The sequence below is a fragment of the Panthera tigris genome, chromosome A1 (genome assembly GCF_018350195.1).
Source record: "Panthera tigris isolate Pti1 chromosome A1, P.tigris_Pti1_mat1.1, whole genome shotgun sequence".
NCBI classification, from domain to species: domain Eukaryota; kingdom Metazoa; phylum Chordata; class Mammalia; order Carnivora; family Felidae; genus Panthera; species Panthera tigris.
In genome coordinates, this window is record NC_056660.1 from 42,576,864 (window position 1) to 42,595,734 (window position 18,871).

Genomic DNA, 18,871 nt, shown 5'->3' on the forward strand with positions numbered 1-18,871 from the left:
TTGTTAACCTTCAGTCTGCTTAAAAATGTCCTAGAGAAGATTGTTAAAAATACTGATCATTGGTCTCTATCACTACACTTCGATTTGATATATCAAGGTGAATCTGGTGTAGTTGGCAACCATATCAAAATTTAAAGAGTATTTATTTAAAATGCTATTTTTCTTTCCTGAAAAAAATCATTTTGAATTATTTAGAAGTCTTCTAAGTCAGCTGCTGAAGAAATTACTCCTGGGAAAGGTAGATTATTGCACAGCTTGTAAATTACTAAAAATAATATATGCATAACAAAGATCCTCTCAGACATTTGTATTGTACCAGTTCAATATGCAACTAACTAAAAATCTATGATTTGGGAGTATACCTTACCAATATGTTAGATTGAATTATCAATTAATATTGAATGGACCCTATACTGTCAAATGCATATTAATGCATATTATTAGGTCTAATGGGAGAAAATACAAAAATGAGGTAAACTTCCTGAGAATTTTACAATTGTGTTATTTTTAATAATAGCTCAAAAATATGTTCTAGCTTAGGATTTTGAAATGATGCACTTATTTAATTGTCTAGACTAGCACACCACTGATTAGAAGCATACACCCCAAATATGGAGCATGATTAGGCATTGTGATACAGAAAAAGAAATCTCTCTCTCTCACATATATAGTTGATAACATAAGGATATTAAACTTTACTAGTATTTAGTTCATGAATTCATATTACTGCCTTCTCCTATCTCATAAGAAGGTGATGTATCATTTATGGTAAGCAGAGAAAGGTAGAATTTTTCACATGTGGGAGCATTGACAATTGTCAATTGTTTTCCACATATTATAGTTTGCCTGTTTCTGCTTATAATTTACAGATGTACCATGTAACTAGTCTAACATGCACAAAATCAGCACAGGATATAGAGGACTTTGTAATGAAACATACTTTGAATATAAGCACAAGACCACAAGAAAGTAACAAAGTTGAACATTCTCAATATTTGTATAAGGAATCATCAGCAAAATTACAGTGTAAAACTAATGACAATTTGTAGCATACTACTTAACATTTTAAAAAATGTTTCATCATTCTAAGATTCAGATGGTGTTTTTATTTTTATTTATTTTATTTTTTTATTTTTTAAATTTTTATTTTTTAACGTTTTTATTCATTTTTGAGACAGAGAGAGACAGAGCATGAATGGGGGAGGGTCAGAGAGAGGGAGACACAGAATCTGAAACAGGCTCTGGGCTCTGAGCTGTCAGCACAGGGGCCCAAGGCGGGGCTCGAACTCACGGACCGCGAGATCGTGACCTGAGCCGAAGTGGGCGCTCAACAGACTGAGCCACCCAGGCGCCCCTCAGATGGTGTTTTTAAATGAGTGTGAAAATAATGGTTTTGCTTTATTTAGTAAAACACATTTTATGAAGAGAGAAAATTTTAAATAGTTACTTAGAATAGTTTCCTTGGTATTTCACTTTGTTATTTACAATATTTCTGTCATTTATAAAAGCCCTCTCATAGTCATATACTTAAAAAATTGTAAACAAATAATTTAATGTGTTTAAGTCTTTCAAAGAAAGATGTGCTCTAAATATAAAAACAAAACAAAAAAAACATTGCATTTCCCATTAGTTTATAAGAACAATCAAATGACATTAGGGAGAATGAAACTTTACCAGACAGATTTTAACAAAAATATTTGCATAATGGTTAGATTGATTTGGAACCTGATTATTATAATTTAGAAAACACAGTTAATAATGTACTTCCATTTGGACCCATTTATGTATGAAATCTACTTTTTAGTAGCCATTAAAAACAATTAGCAAAATAAACTTCTGAAGTACAAAGTTTTATGCCAAAACTTTAAAATATAATAAAGCATATTTAATCATGCTGCCATTATTTAATAATAAACTCAACATGATTTGAAAGTAAATTGAAATACACATGTGTGGTGATACATAGAATGGAATAAGTCCCACGTTACACCAAAGATTTAAATTCAACAAGATTTTTAAAATATTCTAAAGTATTTATGTTACTTTTATCTCATCCATTTTAACTTATATCTTTGGTTATCTTCCATAATATAAAAAAAACCACAACAATTCAAGTATAGTATAAAGCATTTTAAAAATAAACAATTACATATACATATTTTGGGTTCATTACTTAAGAAATTTTACTGATTAAAGATCAGAAAAGTTTGAAGACTAAATGACTGTTGGCATGAACTTCTTTAGATTGCGACAAGGATTCAATAATCAAAACATTTCTCTAGATTTGAAACTAAGAGATACGGCCATGTGAAAACACACATCTTATCAGTGTACAAGATTTTATTTACTTTTGTAATCACAAACTCTGGAGGAAAAAAAAGATATAATACAGGTTAAAAAGATGAAATATGTATCCTTGTGAACTAAATTAGCATGTCTCAATACAAACATTAAGAACATGATTGAGAAACCACTTACATATATTGGTACCTATTTTGAATATTAGTAGATAATGATTAAAAAGCACTGTAGCATTAAGTGTGAAAAGCACTTTAAAAAAAAAGTGATTCTCACTCTTGGTTATCTCCTATAAGCATTTTGATGCGCAAAGAGATTTTGGCTAAACTTCTTAACCTTAATGCCGCCATAAGTTAATTAACACCAATACGAATAGACACAACTGTGTGCAGTTTCTGAGTATATAATCTGTGTTTTACATGTAAAACATTTGAATAAACATGCTATGAGAATCTGAACTGTGAAAAATAATCCATGTGCCTGCAAATTCTAAAATAAGGAGAAATTTCCATCAGACTATCCATACAAAAATAATACATTTTAAATGAGCTTAGAGCACATAGTTCATTATTTGTTTTTTAAATGCTTTACTACAAACCAACATATAAACACCAATTCTCAATAACATCAATATATTTGAAAATTTATGCAAATGTAAAAATGTTTATTTAGTATAAAACAGTATAGTATAGAATATTATATAGTATTATACATGATTTAAAATAAAGAATAAGTGAACAACACGGAATCATGTAAAATAGAGACCACAAATCTAAATGTCGGTATTTGGATGTGCATTAAATATGTGGGATTTTTTAATGTCTAGAAACAAATATGCTCTCCCCAATTCTTAAGTTTATTTATTTATTTTGAGAGAGAGAAAGACAGAGAAAGAGAGAGAGAGAGAGAGAACAGGAGCAGGGGAAGGCAGAGAGAGAGGGAGAGAAAGAATCCCAAGCAGGCTCCATGCTGTCAGTGCAGAGCCTGATACAGGTCTTGAACTTACCAACCAGGAGATCATGACCTGAGCCAAACCGAAATAAGAGTCGGGAGTTTAACCACTGAGCCACCCAGGCACCCTCCCCCCCCCCGCCCCCAATTCTTCATGTAACATCAGCCTTGTGGTATATCACTTGTTTTGCAACTTTTGGTAGAGATATAAATACATCAAACTCTCATCCTAATATACTACAAATACCCAAAGTAGAGATAAAAAAAATGACAGTTGATACTGTAGGAAGCAACCTGAAGAGGTGGGGACTGTGGTAGACGGCAGTGTATATGTCTAGTACTGGCAGCCATTCAGGGACATGGGAAGGGTTTTGACAGATTTGTTTTTGAACAGATACATGGATTTATATGTGAAATCAATTGATTGATTTTTTTTCAGGTCCAATCTTTAAGATACAGGGGAAGAAAAATGATATGTTCCACTGACTACATTTAGTCCATGGACATTAATTTCAGTTTCTAGATAAAGCCTCTAAAAATACTGATTAATGACATTATTCCATTTGCGGGAAATTATTAGAAATTTTTACCACATTTACACCAAACTTTGTTCTCCAAAAGCTGAATAGCTGTTAATATCATGTGAGTATCATAAAGAGATGATCCTCTATGACTGGTCAACTAGGGTGGAAAAGAGAGTGAAGGAGAGTCTTCATAGGAAGCCCAGATAAAATCCAGGAAAAGAAGTTTGCTTCAGGTGTGGTTGTAAAGTTAGTGTATGTGATGCAGACACACATCAATTCTACTTATGTATGTAGTTACAGTTCCAATCTAATTTACTTCTCCTGCATTTGAACATTTTTCAAATCCACGAGAGAGTGACTCATCATTAGTGTGGAAAGGCTGTAGGAAGAGGTGAAAAGAGCATCATCTCTGAAGCTGTGTATCCTTGGGTGTGAATGTCACTTAGCTATATGGCCTTAAACAATTCACTAAATCTCGGTAAGTTTCTATTTCATTATCATGTCTATTTCAAAAGGTTTATTGTGATGAAAAATATGTGAGGCCTCTGCACCGGTGTTGATAATGGTCCTTGATGAATGTGAGTTTTTCCCAGTGCAGATTGTTTAGATGCCTGTAGAAGTTTAGATGTTGAAAGAATGCATATTTGCATACTACTAGGGTATACACTCAAATGTAGATAATGAGAATGATTCAAATTGTCTGTATGAGAGAGAAATGTGAATGATTAAAGTAATTAAAACGACAATATAAACTGGTTACTTTATTATCATACATTTCTGGTGTAAATGAGAAATGGTACAGCTGTTACGGAAGATGGTTTTGTAGTTTCCCACAAATGCAGAGATATTCTTACCATATGATACAGAATTTATGTTCTTAGATATTTACTAAATGAATTGAAATCTTATCTCCACACAAACACCTGCACACAAGTGTTTACACAAGCTTCATCCATAATTACTAAATGTTGGAAGCAACCAAGATGTCCTTCGATAAGGTTAATGGATAAACTGTGGTACATCCATACAGTGCCACACAGCAATGAAAAATGAGTTCTCAAACCAGGAAAAACATGAAGGAAACGTAAATTCATATTACTAAATGAAAGAAGTCCATTTGAAAAGGCTATATACTCTTAAGATTTTAATAATATGACATTCTTTCTTTATTTTTGATGTTTATTTTTGAGACAGAGAGAGAGAGAGCAGGGGAGGGACAGAGAGAGAGACAGAGGATCTGAAGCAGGGTCTGTGCTGTCAGAACACAGAGCTCTAACTCATCCATCTGAGCCGAAGTTGGATACTTAAGCGACTGAACCACCCAGGCACCCCTAAAAATACATTCTAAAAAAGGCAAAACTGGGGGTGAAGGACTCCCAGTTAAGGACAGACTCTTGGTTGCAGCTCTGGTAATGAATTCGCGGATGATGAGTTTGAGCCCTGCATGGGGCTTCACGGTGGTATTGCAGAGCCTGCTTGGGATCTCTCTCCTCTCTCTGCCCCTCCCCCCCCCACTCATTCGTGCACACATGCACACACACTTCTCTTTCAAAATAAACAAGTAAATTTCTTTAAAACAATAAAAGAAGCAAAACTATAGAGACAGTAAAAATATCATTAAAAAAACAGAGACACAGATTGCCATGTAGAAGGAAATAAGTGGAGGGTAATTGAATATGTGGATTAATAAAGAGTATGATTCCATTTATTAATGTTTGATACTGACAGCTTTTAGGCTTCATTCCTTTTTCTTCCCTTTTTGCTCCACTTCTGGAAAAACTGATAAGAAAATTTGTATGCTCCTTCATTTAGCACCTGTGAGAATTTCAAATCATAAAAGTCCCTGCCTTTGGGAAATTCTCACTCATGCCATACCCCCAGCCACCTTGAGCCAGTTTCCTTATTATTTTTGGACCCATTTGGGAGCCACTCTTCTTTCCCTACAAAGTCTTAACCTTTTTACAATCTTTTACAGTGTGTATGTTATCATTCTCATCATAGAATCAAGTTTTGGGTGGGCGTCCATTTTGTATCTGTAGGATGTTCACAATAGTCAGTGAGTTCTGTGAGTAATATGTCCAGAATATAAGGGGTCTTTTACATGTTTGTCTGTGTGGCTTACTAGTTCTGCTGCCAGCTGACAAGTAAGTGTACTCTTTGAGCTATTGCTTAGTGGCTACCTTGTATTTTGAGCTGTGCTGCTTAAAGTTGCATTTTCAGAGTATTACTCAATCTCTGTCTTAACTGACCTATGTACTGGAGGTTTCAAGAATTGGCCTTTAGGAATAGGAGTATGAATTTAGGGCCCTCCTGAAAGGCCCTCCTGGGCCTGAAAGTGGCCCAGGTTCATATGTTTTATCCCAGAACTCTGTGTTTCAGAGTGACCTGTGTGTCTTAGTCCCAGCATAAACCATGACTGAAGCCAGGTTCAGAGAAATAATTCTTACCCTGTGACTGTTGGTGGTGTGTGTCAACCAAGCACATGCGACAGTGATGGAGGAAGGCATCCCTGTCTTAGAAACTTTGACTACCTGAGGAGCCCCTTGGGACTGACTGAGTGAATAGGAGTTCATACGCTACATTGGTGTCTTCAGCACCATTCCATGGTATGGAACTTGCTGGAGAGATGTTATTTTTGATCTCTTAACCAGGAGGAATATTAACATACTCTATAAATCTACCTTGCCTATTGATCAGCTTAGTCAGCCATTTGCCCTAGCCACTTTATACTTCTCTGCTGATCACTTCTGATTTCATCTGTTGCTGATCTCACTACATCTCTGTTCTCCTGAGATCAACTGTCTGGGTAACAAATAATGAGACCCCTACTCCAAAACCATGGATTGACATTACTCTTTAAAGGGAAGATCTCTCTAACTGTACCACATATATAAGATGTTTTAGAGAACAACTACTCTTCAAGCTGATGCACCAAATTCTGATGGTGCTACTAACTTGACTACCAGTGGGGGAAAAATGCATGGTGTTGCCACTTACTCCTGCATTAACATCAGGGTATAGTTTATCTTATATCCATAGAAACACCTCTGCCATCTTTGAGCCTCAAATTGTAGAGCCTCCATTCTGTAGACAAAATGTGATGTAGCCCTCACCCAAACACAAAAAGCCTTTCATTGTTTTTGACTCAGGATGAATAGCAGTAGGAAAATCTTTCTATACAAGAAAATTTTACTCCAACCCCTCAAAGTGGCCCCTATGGACCAGAAAAAAAATCACAATAAGTCTCCAATATTGATTTATTGATTCATAATGACTGTACTTTTTTCTCTAGTAAAATGTGGACATTTCTTGCAAATTAAAACACTTTGTTATAATAGTTCTGTCAGGGAGGATAGAAAAGGGAGTATTTAGGGTTTCAAGGCCCAAAGGTATTTTGTCTCAGGAATTTCTAGGACTCAAACATGAAGCAATGCTTAACTGATTGGGTATTATGCAAGGGATTAAGATGTATGCCACTAGAACTAAGAGAAGATACAAAGCAGGAATAGAGAACTCAAAAACAAATAAGTAGTAAAGTACACACTCTGCCTTGAACTTATAATATCTTAAAATCTAGGAGGGCCATGAATAGCCTATATGCAGTATGACTTATATTTCAATGAAGAGCTATAATCAAAGTGTTGCTACACATATTTAATGAATTGGAAGGCAGAATATATTATCAGACTATGCAGCAATGGAAGCACTCTGGTTAGTGATGCAACTTTCTTAGAAAGAGGGAGTCTTAGAACTTAAGACAGTTTCTGATCTTTGCTTTTATTGAGCAAATTTAGATTGAGCAATTTCTTTTTTTTTTTTTTCTTTCAAATTTTTTTTTAACGTTTATTTATTTTTGAGACAGAGAGAGACAGAGCATGAGCGGGGGAGGGTCAGAGAGAGGGAGACACAGAATCTGAAGCAGGCTCCAGGCTCTGAGCTGTCAGCACAGAGCCCGATGAGGGGCTCGAACTCACGGACCGTGAGATCATGACCTGAGCTGAAGTCGGACGCTTAACCGACCAAGCCACCCAGGCGCCCCCAGATTGAGCAATTTCAATCGATCACTAGGTTAGGTCATAAAATGATTTCTGTTTCAGAGAAGTTTCCTGATATTTAAATATCAATAAGATCCATAATGCTTGGTCAGAGTAGTTATACCTATCACCTTTAAGAGGTCAGTTTTGGAACAGCTGTGGAAGATCATTTGTGGCAGTTCATCTACATTTGTAATAGGGAAAGAAGAGTTATTTACTCATTCATTCCCTACTCTCCTACAATTGTCATTCATGTTCACAAACCAATTGAAACCTGTTATCCATCCTGATAGAGGATATCCCCCTGAGGGAGGATATCCCCTTGAGGGAAGTGTCAAATTCCTTTTTTCTTTTTCTGGAGGGAATGGCTCACAAAGATACAGAAGTCACAATATTTTAGTCATAAACAACATCTGCAATCAGAAGAAGGGTCTATAGAGCCACCAGAAAAAAAAAATCAGTCTCCAAATTCATGTTTATCCAGGTATTTTTGATCTGAATAATATGGACTATTCAATTTTCCACTGAGGTTATAAAATTATCTTCTAAGGCCAATGCAAAGGTGGGTGTGGGAATCATGTAGGGAAGGAGGGAGAGAGGAAGAGGGGGAGATAAAAAGAAAGAAAAAGAGATAGCAAGAGAGGGAGAGAGTGCAAACATGCACATTTATAATCCCCAATGACTCTCAGCTACCTGAGAGCTCATTCCAGACAAAAAGGGTAAGATCCTATGTAAGACAAAAATAATTTAAGAGTTGAAATGCATGTTCTTATGGAGGTTATTGCTAGAGAAGCTGATATGGCTGGCAGATAGTATAGTCTGCAGGGCAACATGACTAACATATTTAAAAATAATTTTCCTTTGGGCATTGTAGTTATTGTTATGGTTTCATTATTATGATAAGATTTATTATTGATCTAGTGGGCTATAAAGGTAATGGCCAAAAATATTTGATTTGGATTTCTCAGCCTAAATGTTTTTCTTTAAATGTGTTCACTCTATAAGGGCCTACACATGTGCAACATAAAGACTTAATACATGAGGCTGTATCTGTTTTTATAGAAAGAAATCCTATATGGGTATTTTAGTAATTCAGTGCCTATTGGACCATTAGCCTTATCACATAGTTAAGCTATTTGTTTTGATCTATATGTCTATAGAAATGTATTGATAGGTAAGTCTGTCTATAGCAAAGAATATCATGTGACGTTCAGGCCATTATAGAAAGAATTCAATGTTTGCTATTTGCAATTCATTGCTATTATGAAGCAGCATTTTATTGGTTCATCCACTTCAGGATGTTATATCTTAACAACCTCAGGTTGTAAGGATATTATCTCTGTTTTTTTAATATTTATTTTTTATTTATTTTGAGAGACAGAGGGTGTGCACAAGCAGGGGAAGGGAAGAGAGAGAGGGAATTCCAACCAGGCTCCATGCTATCAGCACAGAGCCCAGTTCAGGGTTCAATCCCACAAACCAGGAGATCATGACCTGAGCTGAAATTAAGAGTCAGACGCTTAACCAACTGAGCCACCCAGACACGCTATCTCTGTTTTTAACAAGTACATAGCCACATATTTATGAAAATGGCTAAGGTTTTAGGAGTCAGTTTTGTCTGTTAATCAGAAGCATAATTTTCTTAACAAAATGGAACCTTTGAGGGTTTGTCCCATGTTATATGATTTTAAATCAGAGAGACCCATTTCAAAGTGAGAAAGGCTAGAAAACTATGACTTAAAAAAATTTTTTTTAAATTGAAGTGTAGCTGACATAAAAGAGTTTTAGACATGCAACATAGTGGTTTGACAATTATATACATTATGAAAGACTCACCTTGAGAAGTATAGTTACAATCAGCCACTAAAGTTATTACAATATTATTGTTTATATTCCTTATGTGGCACTCTCCATCCCTATATCTTACTTATTTTATAAGTGGAAATTGGTACCTCTTAATCTCCTTCACCTATTTCATCTATTCCCCCATCCCCTTCCCTCTGGCAACCATCAGTTTATTCTCTAAATTTATGAGTCTATTCCTGTTTGGTGTTTGTTCATTTGTTTTGTTCTTTTTACAAAAACAATTATTTATTTATTTATTCATTCATTCACTCATTCATTTATTTATTTTTGAGAGAGAGAGAGGGAGACGGCAAGGGGCAGAAGGAGAGGGAGATAGAGAAAATTATAAGCACGCTCCATGCTGTCAGCATAGAGCCCAATGTGGGGTTCAAACTCATAAACAACAAGATCATGATCTGAGCCAAAATCAAGAGTCAGAAGCTTATCTGCCTGAACCCCAATTTGTTTTGGTCTTTATATTCCACATATAAGTGAAATCATATGGTATTTGTCTTTCTCTCACTTATGGTAATAATGAGCTTTTTAAAAATGATGGAATAGGTTTCCATTAAGATCCTGTAACAGACCAGTTACCAGTTAGCAGCTACTAAAGACACATAAGAAGCCACAATTCAAACTGTAGAAATACCAAGTGAGTCTTGATGACAAATGTTCTAGCCATCCTAATTTCGGCAAGTAATATTTGCAATTTCCTAGGGTTAAAAAAAAAAAGTTAAGAGACTCCAGGGAAGAATTTAATTTATCATTGCCTTGACTGTATTTACAGCTTCTTTAAAATTTAGATATCTAGTTATTTGGTATAAAAGTTGTAGTAAATTCCCAGATGTAGAAAGTGCTATGTCAAACTTCCAAAGACACCAATTGGTTTTGGGCCAGCTTGTTTGTAGTTAGTAGCTTAAGGGTAAACAATTTATCTTCAGAATGTTCATACAGCAACCAATAGTTCATATTGTATAAGGGTTCCCTCAACCTATTGATAATAGGTTGCTGGCTTACCAAACTAAAGGCAGGGAATCCTATTTTTGTTGTCTTTTTGGAAGGCTATAAGAAATAAAGCATTGGCAATATCCAAAGCAAAATATCAAATGCAGTTCTGCTAATACACTCACAATTCAGAGGTAAGTACTATAAAAGTTATAATGGTTCAGGAAAACAAAAACAAAAACAATCCAGTTTATACCAAAGAAAATCCAAAAAGCTCAGCAACTGAGGGTATCAGGACCTCTGGAAGAGGGGGAAAAGTCAGGGCTGAGTATGAAAATATGGGTTATAAGTGTATTTAAAATACAGTATTTGAAATTGGAAAAAATATTGATAAGTATTTGAAGCTGGGCTTTAGGAAGATGGGAGTTTATTATACTCTTGTCTCCATTTTGATTTATGCTAGAAACTTTCCATAATAAAAGGTTTTAAAAAAAACAGGCTCCCAGGTATTCTCCCTAAATCTGCATAGCTACAAAGATATCCCTAATTGATCCTGACAGAAACTAGAAGTTTATTGTGATGAATGAATAAAATCAAGATCTCTGAATATGCAGGCATCAGAAAGAACTGAGGAAGAGGGTATTATACTCAAATCAAGGGCACTAAACAAACATTTATAACCTAAATGCAGAGACTTCCAGCCTTTTTTTTTCTCCTCTTGGACCACCAAAATAATGAGTCATATTCCCCAGGTAAGATATTAGAAGAATCTTACACAAGGAACCTAACCATTTCAAGAATAAGACTTGAAGAAACCGACACCAGGACTTCTCCCATAAGTAGTCCAACCTGTAATCTTAAAATGCAAGTGGACACACACACACACACACACACACACACACACAGCTTTCAATTAGTTTTTTGGTTCCCATTCTTAAATATGAGCAGATAACCAAAGATGACTAGATACCTGAAGAAAGCTGTTAAAATGAATGACAAGAAGATATCAAACAAATAAGGGAAAAAGCAACTTGGTAAAACAGAGACTATTTAGGAAAATGAAAACCTCAAACAGCAACAAAAACAACTTGCCATTAATATCCTCAGACAGAGGAGGGGAGATATTGCATCCATAAATTAAAAATACAATGCTATTAAAGGTGTAATTAGAAAACATAAAAAAACTCTCAGAAATTAAAAATGTGATAGGAGAAATTAAAAGCTAAATAAACAAAGGATTGGAAGATCAAGCTAAACACATCTCCCAAACAGAAGACCAAAAAGACAAAATAATAATAATAATAATAATAATAATAATAATAATAAAGGAAAACAGGAAGAAAATGTAAGAAAAATAAAGAATCCCTCCTAAGATGTAATATCTGTAAAACAGGGGTTCTAAAAAAGAGACAAGAAGAAATAGTAGAAAGAAAAATAATCAAAGAATAAATTTAAAATAATTTCCAATAACCAAAACACTTGAGTTTCTGGATTGAAGGACTCACTAAAAAGCTGAGCAAAAAAGATGAAAATAAAGCTGAATCAAGGAACATCAATGAAAATTTCAGAATTCTGGGAATAAAGAAAAGATCTAAAAGTCACAGAAGAAGAGAAAAAAAGGTTATATACTAAAAATCAACAAGCAGATGGGTTTCAGGTTTATCAATAGTAATACCAGAAGTTAAGGAAAATAAAATAATGTCTTCAAAATCATAAGGGAAAATAATTTCCAATCCGGAATTCTATACCAAACAAAAGTGTAAAATAAGTATAAAAATCAACTAGCGATATTTTTAGGCATACACATTATTTTGATTTTCATTCTGTGCATCCTTTACAAGAAAACTAATGAATGAAGTGCTTCACCAAGATGAGGAAACTAAACAATAAATAGGAAGACACTGGGCTCGAAACAAGAAAGAAAAGAAGGAACAACTCAGGATTAAAATAAAGGGAGATATCAGAGTAAGAGTGGAAGAGCAGAGTCAGAGAACATTATCCAGATCAAGGAAAGTCAGAAGTTTCTAAGAGATGTCTTCAAGAATATTTAATTGAGAATACCTAAAATTAATAAATGTAATGATAGGGGATTGTAACAGGCAGGGAATAGGGTGTGGAACATGGCAGTTGGGGATAAATTTTGAAAAGTTTTATTTAAAAAAAGTAAACAATGGGGTGCCTGGGTGGCTCAGTCAGTTAAGTGTCTGACTCTGCTCAGGTCATGATCTCATAGCTTGTGAGTTTGAGCCCCGCATTGGGCTCTGCACTGACAGCTCAGAGCCTGGAGCCTGCTTCGGATTCTGTGTCTCCCTCTCTCTCTCTGCCCCTCCCCCACTCACACTCTGTCTCTCTCTATCTCTCTCTCAAAAATAAATAAACATTAAAAAAATAAAATAAAATAAAATAAAATAAAATAACTAAACAAATAAAAGGAGACATACTTTAGCACCACAGAAAACAGGAAATTAGAAAGGGAAAAGTAATTATGGTTTTCTACATGGCTCAACAGCAAATAGCATTACATAATATAAAAGAAGGAAAGAAAGAAAGAAAGAAAGAAAGAAAGAAAGAAAGAAAGAAAGAAAATGAAGAAGAAAGAGGAGGAGGAGGAGGAGGAGAATAAGGAAGGAAGAAGGGAAGGAAGGAAGGAAGGAAGGAAGGAAGGAAGGAAGGAAGGAAGGAAGGGAGGGAGGAAGGAAGGGAGGAAGGAAGGGAGGAAGGCGTCTGCAATATCCAAAGCAAAATACCAGTATTGACAACACACTCACAAGTAAGGGGTGGGTAGGTAGTAATAATGGTCTCTACTTCCTTATCTAAGCCTCTACCATCCACAGAAGTTTCAGGAACCTTCAAGAATCATTGGCCTTCAAGGAGCACGTGGGTAGCTCAGTCAGTTAAGCATCTGACTGCGGCTCAGGTCATGATCTCACAGTTTGTAAGTTCGAGCCCTGCATCAGGCTCTGGGCTGACAGCTCAGAGACTGCTGCCTACTTTGGATTCTGTGTCTTCTCTCTCTCTGCCCCTCCCCTGTTCACACTCTGTCTCTCTCTCTCAAAAAATAAATAAACATTAAAAAAATAAAAAAAAAAACCAAAAACAAAACACTGACCTTCAAGGGCCAGGCAAAGTTATAACACTTAGGAACCATACTGAATAGCACCATTGTTTTAATAAGCCCTCTGTGAGATGATCAAGTTCTTTTTCTTTTACTGACTGTGGTATTATTTCAATCATATAATTTTGGCAGGCTTTATGGATACAGAATATTCTTGGATGTATACAGAATTGATTTTCCTAAAAGCCACAGGTGTGGGTAGCAATGCATGTATTCAATCAGCATGTTCGGGGTCCTGAAGGTCCATTCCCTTCTTTGGGTGGCTTAGCAGAGAGTTGGCTCAACAGGTCTGAGTTCGTTCAGAAGAAGAATGGGTTAGGACTACTTACTGTGCTCACAAGACTTTCTGTTTTTAACAAGGAAAGTTCTCTGACTAGGCAGTTTTTATTGTTACATAGTTAACATGGATAATTCCTGCTCCCCCTCAAACTAAAAACATAGAAGGTGTTATGTAGATGGGATGCCTTTCTACTGGAACTTGGTTATAACATTCATAGACTGTCAGTGCTCGGCCTAAAGCAAAGGATAATGAGTTTGTGTATCAGGTGTCCTCGGCTAGGAAGTTTTTTCCCCAGCAAGTCCTATATTTTATATCTGCATCGTGGTATGTATCCATAAACATTTTACATGAAAGCATGGCCAGGCCATGATAAGCTGAGACAGCATTATACTCCGTATGTGAATGACTGCATGTCACTTTTTTCCTCGAGAAGTAAAACCCATGGTTCCCCATTTGTTCTGTTTCTCACATTTCACTGAATCAATCAGCTCGTTGTAAAAGAAACACCCACAGATTAAGTAACCTGAGTTGGAATAGTTTGTTTCATACGTTTTATCCTTTTATTCCCTGCCAATCCTATTTGGTTTTTAATTGTGTAGGGTAGCAATTTTCTAAAATCTTTGTGGGGAAATAATTTAGGTTATTATAAAAGAAACATTTGGAATGAGTAAGGGTTTGGTCAACAGCTAATATTTATAAATATATTGCTAACATACACTAAGAACTTCTTTTTTGCCACTTATTGTCTTAAACTCATTATAAGGGATAATTTGTAATGATCAAGATCTCTATGAGAATTAGTAAATAAATGATACCTTTATGGTACTCAAAAATCTAGATGTATTAACTTATAATTTTAATATAAAAAGTTATTTTGTGATAGTAATAAAGTATATATGTATCTCACCTTTGGTAAAGATCTTTCTAAGTATAAGAAAAAAAGAAAAAAGATATTGAAAAGAACAATCTATTTGGACACAAAAATACAAAAATTCTGCATACAAAAACACTGTAAACAAGGCTTAAATGTTAAACTGAAAAAAAATCATTGTTATGCATTTGACACACTTGGTAGAAAGGGCTCTAGTATGTTGATAAGAAAATGAGGGACATCTAAATAGAAAAATATTTGAAATACTTAAATGCCCAGCTCATACCAGATACAAATCTACAAATGTACTGTCAGTGGTAAAAAATACAAAACATCTTTGAACACTTGCTTTGCACCTGAAAATGTGCTCGGGAAAAATTTTGCTTGAGCAAAATATGCTCACTTCTTTTAGCACTCGCTAAGCCTTTCTATAAGGTAGACAGAGGCATACCAATTTTTCATATGAGGAAATTGAAGCAAAGTTTAAGTAATTTGACAAAAACTATACAACTGGTAAAGATTGTAAAAAAAGAAGAAAAATCTGATTCTGGCATTGGCAACTTAAAGTACCATGCTTTGATGAGAGTAAAGGGAAGCCTGTATTTTCAGATACTGTTGTTAGAAGGGTAAATTATAAGACCATTTTCATGGGCAATATAATATCATATGTTAACAACTTCATCAACATTTATATAATATATATATTTTTTAATTTTTTTAAGTTTATTTATTTTGAGAGAGAGAGAGAAAGCACAAGCAGAGAGGAAATAGTGAGAGAGAGAGGGAGAGAATCCCAAGCAGGCTCTGCACTGTCAGTGCAGAGCCCAGTGCAGGGTCTTGAACTCATGAACTGTGAGATCATGACCTGAGCTGAAATCAAGATTCAGTCATTTAACTGACTGAGCCACCCAGGAGCCCCCTCAACATTTACATTTTTATCCAATAATCCAACGTCTAGGATATCTGAAACAAAATTAGAACCATAAAACATGTATAAAAATATATAATATAGCTTTATTAATAATAGTTTAAATTAAAAGTACTTTAAGATCCCATAATAAGTAAACATTTTATGTTTCTTAATTTTTTCCTTTTTAATTTTTAAATTTTTATTATTTTAAAATATAATTTATTGTCAAACTGGCTAACATACAGTATATAAACTGTGCTCTTGGTTTTTGGGGTAGATTCCCATGGTTCATTGCTTAATAAGTAAGCAGTTTAGTAAATGTGTTGTTGAATTAAAGGAGAGTTTCAATAAGTTTTTTTTAATTTAATTTTTTAATGTTTATTTTTAAGAGACAGAGAGACGAATCCAAAGCAGGCTCCAGGTTCTGAGCTGCCAGCACAGAGCCCCACATGGGGCTCAAACTCACAAACCGCAAGATCATGACCCAAGCTGAAGTCGGACACTTAACCAACTGAGCCCCTCAGGAGCCCCACAGTAAGTTTTAATTATGTGGAGAAATGTTTATGATGAGAATACATAGGTGTGTGAGGGTGTGTGCGTGTGTACGCATGTATACATGTTCATGTGCATGTTCACATATTTACATGATATATAACATATATGTATATATAACCATTATATACACATAAACACATTATGTACATACATACAAAGTATAAAAATGACAAATGTGAATATATACCACATCCTCAATTTTCTTTTTACCATGTAATCATACACATGTATAGTTAAAAAAATATTAAAATATTTGTAAGATTTTCATCATTGTGAGTATGGATTTATAAGAAATTTTTCATGTTTTTAATTTTTATAATGTCAATTATTTTATAATAAGAAAATATAAAATTACTATACTTAAGATTCATTCTTTTGCATTCATTAAGAAGGCAAAGTGAGTTTAATGATTTAGTTTGCTGGAGCACAGGTATCTCTTAAAATTCATATAATTCACAGTGACCCTCAAAATTTTTTTGCTGTGTGGCATTAATTGTGTCAATTAAAGATTTCCCTATATCTAATACTGTAACTTTTAGTGCCCTCCCATTTTGACTCTGGGCTTATCTATGTGAATTGCTTGGCCAACTGGTTATTATTAGCAAGCATGAGACACACAGACGCTTGAGAAGTATGTGCCCATGCCCTTTTGCTGCCCGTTGCCTGAGTGGCTTGCTTCCTCTTCAATTTCCACCATAACCATAAGACTACAGCTAGAATACTATAAGAATGTAAAGGATACATGGAAAAGAGCCAAGTGTCCCAGCAGAGACCATTCTAGCAGCCAGTCATAGTCTATAGTCTACTGCCAACCAACCTCAAATGAACGAATAAGCCCAGCTAAAATCTACTGCAGAATGGGCCAAATCATCACAACTACTTTTCCCACCCATATTTCCCATGAGAAATAATAAAATATTTTTGTTTTAAGCCACTCTGTTTGGGTGCTTTGTTATGCAGCATTATTTTAGCAATGGATAACTGATCTTCCTTGAATGGGAAGTCTATACTGGTCAATACAGTAGAGACAGCTGATGGATTGGATTATTTTGTTTATATAAAGCAGACAGGGAAACTGTAATTCTAAGATACTGGAGTTAAATAAATGGAAATATTCACATATAGAACATATGTAGATACATCAATGTATATTTAAAGAATGCGCCATCTTCCTAAATGTTTAATAGTTGTATATTATCAATGTTTTTAATTTACAAGGTAGTTTTCTATAGATTATTAGATATGTCTATCTCTATCAAAAGTAAATACCTTATTATTTGTGGGTTTTTATATGTAAGCAAACAAAAGAGTTATATATAAAGAGTTGGATGTTTTAGCCCTAAATGTAATACTCTGTAGAAGCAATTCCTTTTGTGTTTAAAGTTGATATTTCACTCAAAGAAGACTACATCTGTCTTACGCAAATTTATCTTAAGACAAAATTGTTGGATAACTCTAATTACTCATAAGATAAAATCCTGTGAAGTCATTTTAAGTCATTACTAAAACACAGTATCTTGATGAAAAATCAAGATGACACTTAATACAGGAAGAGGCTATAAAAAGTTTTAAAAACAACACGTCTGGGGCGCCTGGGTGGCTCAGTCGGTTGAGCGTCCCGCTTCGGCTCAGGTCATGATCTCACAGTTTGTGGGTTCGAGCTCCGCATCGGGCTCTGTGCTGACAGCTTAGAGTCTAGAGCCTGCTTCGAATTCTGTGTCTCCCTCTCTCTCTGCTCCTCCCCCACTCATGCTCTGTCTCTCTCTCTCTCCTTCAAAAATAAATAAAAACATTAAAAAAAATTAAAAAAAAAACACATGTCTGAAAGTAAAGGCTTTTAATTTATGTCTATACATTTTCAGTCTTGCATTGTTTTGTCAGATAACTAAAGCACACAGACTTGTGTTAATAATTCAGTTTGTGGTTTTTAAAGCAGTGTTTTAAACTGTATTTTAAATCACTGACCTGTATCCATAGTAATAGGAATAGTATTGCTAATTCATCAAAAACATTGAATCATACAACACTGGGAGATATTTAATTCAACTTAACTCTTACATTTGAAGTAATTTGCCTGGAGTCCCACTGCTGGTGCTGGTTTAGAGCTTGGATTAGTATTCAGGTCTCTTGGCTACTCATTTAGTGCTTCTTGCACTAATCTCTGCTCACTGATATATTATTTACATTTCAGAGCTAACCTAAGGCAATTAAATAAAATTATAAGTATATCCTCAACAAGAGCTATGGCTATATCTGTATGCTAATAGACCACAAATCAAACAAAAAAATAAATTATTTTGTAGACAGATATAACTGGTACATATGTTTTTACTATGATTTGCTTAAAAAACTTTTTTTTTTACCCCAAATGACCACAATGAAGGGCGCTTTTTTTTATATTATCTAACTGGCAAAAAGAACATTCCTTCCACAAAGACTACTTTCCTACTCCTCCCTCAGTCATCTGTTGTTTATAATGAATTTTTTAATCTACTTGCCCAGCATTATCTCCTATAGAGATAGCATGTAAAGTCCATTCAAGT